The sequence below is a fragment of the Engraulis encrasicolus genome, chromosome 20 (genome assembly GCF_034702125.1).
Source record: "Engraulis encrasicolus isolate BLACKSEA-1 chromosome 20, IST_EnEncr_1.0, whole genome shotgun sequence".
Lineage (NCBI taxonomy): Eukaryota > Metazoa > Chordata > Actinopteri > Clupeiformes > Engraulidae > Engraulis > Engraulis encrasicolus.
In genome coordinates, this window is record NC_085876.1 from 13,212,723 (window position 1) to 13,220,252 (window position 7,530).

Sequence of the window (7,530 nt, forward strand, 5' to 3'; positions counted from 1 at the left end):
ACACCTTGGTTTTAGGGTCACAGTTCGGTAAATCTTCGGTACAGTATCACCATAATACTGTCCGGACCAAAGCCGGAATTCACTATGAACGTTATGTGTTATGAAATATCACTGAACAACACTAACTGTTTGAGTTGCACTTTGCACACTAATAGCAGTCAGGGCATCAGACTCCCGATTCCTGACCCACCAGGTTGGTGGAGGGAGTAATTAACCAGTGATCTCCCCCATCCTCCTCCATGACTGAGGTACCCTGAGCATGGTACTGCTCCCGTTCGGGCGCTGTTGGGGATGAGGCATAAATGCGGGTGAGGCATAACTGCCATTCTGTTGTGTGCAATGTGCAGTGTTCATGTGTGTGCTGTGGAGCACTGGATCATGACAATGGGAGTTGTAGTTGGGCTTTCACTTCACTCACATTTTTGAAAAAGAAAAAGTGTTGGTTAGGACAATATCAGACATGCCCATAATTAGTATAGGGTGCATGAAAAACAAAATTAAAACGTTGCAAAATCCTGCTCTTCTCTTGCAGTATTGTTCCTTTGAACTACCTTAACTTCCTTGTCATTTTCTAGCATGTTTGATACTTGTCAAAAGGTGGCACAATAGACTTGGAATTTTGAATTGCTGTTAATGGGCATTTTCAGCTAAATCAGTGCAAAGTGCATTTTGAGGCTGTTTTGATCCCGTTACCTTTCCACTTACCCAGGACATCAAGAACCCATGGCATGACTAAGAGATGGGTACATGGGTGTTTGAGCATGGCTTAAGGATCAGAGTATGGGGGCTGAAACCTTCCTAACGGCTGCAAAAAACATGCATGAGGAGAATTTGGGAAAGGCAACTAGAGGATTCCTCCAAATGATTCTTCTTACTAGTTTTGATTGAAATATTCTAAAAACTACTTCTTGCTGAATTCGCTAAAAAGGCCTATTCACTGCTATTTCAAATGCCAAGCCTTTTGTGCCACCCTTTAACAATGATCAAATTGGATCCAAAACAAAGAAGGAAGTCAAGTTAGTAAAAAAGGATAAATACTCAAACCCACTAAGGTATGACAACCAAACACAGGAAGCAAAAAAAATCTCAATTTCTGGAAAAGCACATAGACTTGAAGTGAGTCGATTTTGTCTCCCAACTTGTTCCCTTTTTGCCATCTATGCAATCTGACAACTTCACTGCGAGTGCTGGGTTCGTTGTTTGCCATTGCCTTTGCATTGGGTGACATCACTAGGCAGTTTGATTATTTTTTTTGCATCAAAGGACCACATTTCGAGGGTGGAATATTGATTCATGGATTGGCATATGAGCAAGAATTAAGTTGTTACTTGCTACTCTCAATGAACTCTCACAACAGGGTTTCTGGCCCATAGTCGATTATTGTTCTTCCAAGGGTGGGACAAAATATAAATGTCACCACAACATTTGCCAGAAAGGATGAGAACAGAAAAAATGGTCTATGAACAACACCTGCATGACCACTCAATTTAGCCTATGTAATGTATAGGGAGATGATCACTTTTACAGACAAAACCCCATTAGAGCTAATTGCATATGTTAGGCAATTTACTTTTGCCTTTGTTTACTTACAATATTGTATATCGAATATCGATTTCAATACAATTGCATATTTTTTAACCCGAAATGGATGCAATGTCACTTGACACTTTCATCAAGTGCTTTAACTGTAATTAGAGTGACATAGTGACAATATTTATACTGCAAAAATATAATTTGTATTTAAGGTTGCAGTTGCATGTTTAAAAATGTAAATAAATAAAAAGCGAAATGGGATATGTAATGAAATATATTCTAAATGTAAATCACCATAGAGTCTCATTACCGAAATTGACAATCCTCATTACCGAAAGGTACTTAAAACATTGCGGTAATGAGAATGTGTATTGCGGTAATGAGATGGCTCAGCACAATAATGCCAACTGTAACTTGAGTAATTATGACATAGCTAATTCATGACCATTGTTGAATTCTGAAAAGGAATACCCTATTACCAAGCAAGTTTAAAATGAAAAAATCTTTTTCATTTTGAAATATTGACTGATTTCGGTAATGAGAACCACTTTTGTCGTATTTGCATATTTTTGAGACAAATTGTGACATTTTACAGGCACAAACAATAAGGCTGACTAATCATGTAGCCATCTTGAATCTCCTGTGGGTACACATGAATTGTAGGTAGTTTCAGCTCATATTGAAATTCTGATGGCTTTTAATTGTAGCTCTGAAATATATTGCGGTAATGAGAAGAAAAACTTGGGGACACGATCTTTTCTTGAAATATTCATTAGTGTTCATTATTTAATTTGCCAACAAGGAACACTTAATGAAACTTCAGACATAGACCAACGCTCTTGTAATGTCATTTACGTATTTTTATTTTTTTATTATGTTTTAACCTAATTCAAAGACCAGAAATTTTGGTCGGGACACATTTCGGTAATGAGAATTTGCCTATAAAATGCATAAAAAGTGGAAAATAAAAATAACATTTTTAAAAATGAACTAGTGTGCCAGAAAGTACACGTCTTACTCTACAGTAATGTATATTATCAAAAGAATCCCTGTCATATTTAACCATTAAAACCTCATTGCCATTGATTTTTTTAGCTTCGTGAGAATCACCCACATGGCTGCACCTTAGGGCCCCCACCTACCAGGGGCCCTTTGTCCAAAGAGATTTAAAAAAAAACATATTGCAGAACTAATACACTATATTGAATAAATAGTTTATTAGTACATGTGTTTTAATGCATTGTCAAATCTGGTTAATGTCCCGCTCAACTAGTTGGCAAATGTTGTCCTGCATTTAGGCTCAAAATTAAAATGCTGTCTATGTAGTTTTGTTGCAACCTGTAGCCTAGGGCCCCCCTGCCATCTTAATCCTGCCCTGACCTTACTAGATGTCTCCGGCATGTGAATTACATTTGCTACTGCTACAGAAGTGGAGCTGCGTGGTTCTTTTCCACGGCAGAGCGAGGTGAAATAATGATTGTAATTTCTCGGCAGCCAACGTCCCAGGCAGGCCGCAGAGATAAGGCTGCACGTGTTCCCTTCCTGGTCTCCTTTGTTTTCATTTGCACATCCTGTTTCTGTCTCTGCCTGCCGTCTCTCTGGCCACTTCCTCCCCTCCGCATCTCTACCCCTTTTCTCCCCTCTTTCCTCCCTCCTCTCTTCTCTCCCCTCTCCACCTCTCCTCCCTCCTCTCTCCTCTCCACCTCTTCACCTCTCCCCTGTCCTTCCTCCTCTCTCCTTCCTCCTCTCTCCTCTCCACCTCTCCTCCCTCCACACCACCTCTCGTCTTTCCTCTCTCCTCTCCACCTCTCCCCTCTCCACCTATCCTCTCTCCTCACCTCTCCTCTTTCCTCTCTCCTCTATCCCCTCTCTCTCCTCTCCACCTCTCCACTTCTCCTCTCTTCTTTCTCCTCTCTCCCCTGTCCTCTCTCCCCTATCTCTCCTCTCCCCCCTCTTGTTCCTTTCATCCTCTCTTGAGGGCAGATGAGAGCCTGGATTTATCAAGGTGCGTGTTTTGTGTGTGTTTGTGTGTGTGTGTGTGTGTGTGTGTGTGTGTGTGTGTGTGTGTGTGTGTGTGTGTGTGTGTGTGTGTGTGTGTGTGTGTGTGTGTGTGTGCGCGTGTGTGTGTGTGCATGTGTGCGTGCGTGCGCGTGTGTGCACATCTGCGTGCGTGTGCGTGTGCGTGTGCGTGTGCGTGTGTGCGTCTTAGAGTGTACAGTATGTCTGCTGTAATGGTTCCCAAACATTTTCTGCTGGCACCCTCTTTTGCACCTAAGAATATTTTTGTGACCCCACCCCTCCATATAAGAAACACCAAAGACATTTTTTGTCTGTCAATACTACTAAATTCTAATTTGATATTCACAGGAAAAGTAAAACATGTATTGGGCTCATACGAGAGTGCTGTTACTAATTTATGGAGTTATGTTAACTATAACGTGACATGTGTTTCTCACGGTTTTTATTAAGTCCATTCTGTCTGCTACCCCCCCTGCAGTATCTCCGCGACCCCACTCTGGGTCCTGACCCCTAGTTTGGGAACCACTGGCATACTATATGTATCTGACTTTACGTGCAACGGTGTGGTGTGTGTGAGATTTTGCATGTAAATTCTTGTTTATATTGTGCGTGTGTGTGCGTGTGTGTGCGTGTGCGTGCGTGTGTGTGTGTGTGTGTGTGTGTGTGTGTGTGTGTGTGTGTGTGTGTGTGTGTACAAGTCTAGTGGTGTGTGTATAGCAGTGTGTATTTACATGAGATGCGTGGTGGTGGTGGTGGTGGTGGTGGTGGTGTGTGTGTGTGTGTGTGTGTGTGTGTGTGTGTGTGTGTGTGTGTGTGTGTGTGTGTGTGTGTGTGTGTGTGTGTGTGTGTGTGTGTGTGTGTGTGTGTGTGTGTGTGTGTGTGTGGATGACACACCCTTTTCAGCGAAGCCTCCCGAGGCGCTTATTGAATTCTCCCTTGGCTGACCTCAGCAGCTCCCTTGTCTTTATTCCATAACCAGCATCTCTGCCCCGGGCCAGGGTTAACTGTGTTGTCTGTGGGGCCCCTTTTCCCCCTTTCTTTTTTCGCACAGACAGCCAGGGCCGCTGACAGCTTTGGCCGGGCCCAGGACAAAGTCAACTGAAAGGGCGCCCACATTCAATACATGAAATGTAACAAAAACCCAAATCTGGGTGCCCTCTCTCCCTAGGCCTGGGACCACAGACCCCTTGGCCCCCTCCTGTCGGCCTCCCTGCCGACAGCTACTTAGCTCTGGTCTACTGAAGCTTAACCCAAGACGAAGGGACACAGAAAGGAACCTTTAAAAAAAAAGACGAGAATAGGCCCCTGAAATAACAACAAAAAAAGGGAAGCCAACCCGGGGTCTTAGAGGATGGCTGCACTTCGGCTACCCGGGGCCACACATTAGCCACCAAAGAACAAAAAGCATCCATTATTCCAAGGAAATGGACCAGTCTAGCGCGCCGGCCGTGCACCCTTCACAAAGAGCATCAAGCATTCCCCGAGGTGTCAATCTCAGGTTCAGAACAAGTAAAGAAAAGTAAAAAAAACCCTCCTTTTCCACATTTTGTTTTCCTCTAACAGAGGCGATGTCACTGGGTTAGCAGCTTGAGACACACCGGTCTTGAATGCTCCCTATGAACAGCTGATTGAGAGATGGTTTCGTGGCAGCCAAAAGTACCCCCGCTGGTCCCCTCGGATGCCCTTCCTTCTCCCCCAAATCCACAATACAAAGTCTGCTGCACATGTTCAGAAGAATCAGACAGCATTTTTTATTTCTCGCTTCTCTGAACCTGGGGTTGACACCTCAGGTTATTATATTCTGTGGATAATGGACCAAGTCCTGCACCCCCTTGGTCCACGGAGAGAGAGAGGGAGGGAGAGAGAGAGAGAGAGAGAGAGAGAGAGAGAGAGAGAGAGAGGGAAAGAGAAAGAGAGAGAGAGAGAGAGAGGGAGAGGGAGAGAGAGAGAGAGAGAGCGAGAGAGAGAGAGAGAGAGAGAGAGAGAGAGAGAGAGAGAGAGAGAGAGAGAGAGAGAGAGAAAGGGAAAACAGGAGAGGGAGAGAACGAGAAAGAGAGAGAAAGAGAGAGAGAGCAAGAGAGAGAGAGCGAAAGAGAGAGAGAGAGCGCATGACTGCTTGCCAGCCAGCCAGCCTGCCAGCCCTTCACCTCCTGGCTTAATTTAGCCACTTGGAGGTGTTCAGACAGCCCCAGACGAACCAGACTGCCTGCCTACCTCTCTCCCACTCGCATGTGCCGGTGTCAGCACCCTCCCAGACATGAGCATGTTTTTTTCTCCCCGACACCTCGTCCTCCTCCTCCGCCCGCCGGGCCACTGATCTGCCTGCCTGGCTCGCTCCGTGACTGACTTGGTTATTATGAGTGTGAGCCAAAAAAATAAAACCCCCAATAACACGAGATAGGATTTTGAAAGTCTGTTATGTGATGATTTGGTCGTTGGCTGGAAAGAAAAGCCATGCATTTCCATTTTTACGAGGGGCCCGCGAGAGAGCAAGGCTCATTTTTAATGTTTTTGTTGTTCGGATTAATTCATTCCAGCTAAAAAATAACAGGTGTTCGTCCTCCCGCCCTACCATTCTCCCAACGCCCCCCCTTCTGGTTATTACCCTTAGGAGTGTGATTTTAGATAACAACCGGGAACTCCTTTCGGCAACTCAACAGAACTAAAATGAAAAAAAAAAACCCCGTCCCTGTCAGCTTTATGTCACAATGCTCTAACTTTCTATGAATTTTCCTCCCCAAAGCTGCCATAAAAACGAGACTATTACCTCCCAGGCTGGCTTATATCTCTCTTTCTCCACTAAATGGTTAGATAGATTGATAGATAGATAGGTGGGCAGGACAAAAATCCCTGATGGCCTGATTTGTATGCCAGTCAAACAGTCCCTGGTAGGTCCTCACGGCAATGCCATGACCCGTCTGCCACTCTCTTACTTACCACTCTAACCATACGCACACACGCATACACGCACACACAGCAGGCTGCCATGACCTGTCTGCCTTTCTGTTACCTACCATTCTAACCACATGAACGCATGCACGCATGCACACACGCATGCACGCACGCACGCACGCACGCACGGATGCACGCACGCACGCAGGCAGGCACGCACGCGGCACACACACGCACACACGCACTCAGGCACACACTCACAGTCGGCTGCCATGACCTCTCTGTATCTCTCTTACTTACCACTCTAACCACACAAACGCATGCACGCACGCAGGCACAGTCGGCTGTACACACGCACGCACAACCGCACGCAGGCACGCATACACACGCACACACATGCACGCACGCACACACAGCAGGCTGCCATGACCTCTCCTACCTGCCTATATCTCTCTTACTTAGCACTCTAACCGCACGCACGCATGTACATACACACACACGGACGCACGCACGCATGCACGCCCACACGCCCACACGCACAGCCAGCTGCCACACACACAGCGTAACAACAGGATTACCAAGAAAAGAACTTGGATTACCTGTAGTGGGGACCCAAATGTGGATCCTGAAAGGACCCTATCACTGGGTGTCCTGTTTTAGAGGGGACATCTTGTTGACCACGTGGATGGTTACTATATGTGAGTGCACACACACACACACACACACACACACACACACACACACACACACACACACACACACACACACACACACACACACACACACACACACACACACACACACACACACACACACACACAAAACACACAAAAATACGCACAAGAAATACTAAACCGAATAACACTACTGCACTCCAAAATTCTACGCTACTACGCTACCACACAGCGAGGAGGAAGAGAAGGAGCTGACATCTGTGCGCTTTGGACTTCATTCATTCAATATTCATTAGCCTTCCAATTACCTTGCCCTCTCTCTCGGTGATTAGGGGGCATAGTAAAAGAACGAGAGAAAAAAAAACGAGTGCACACCATCGCTCACTCTAAAACAGTAGCAGCTCGTCATCCT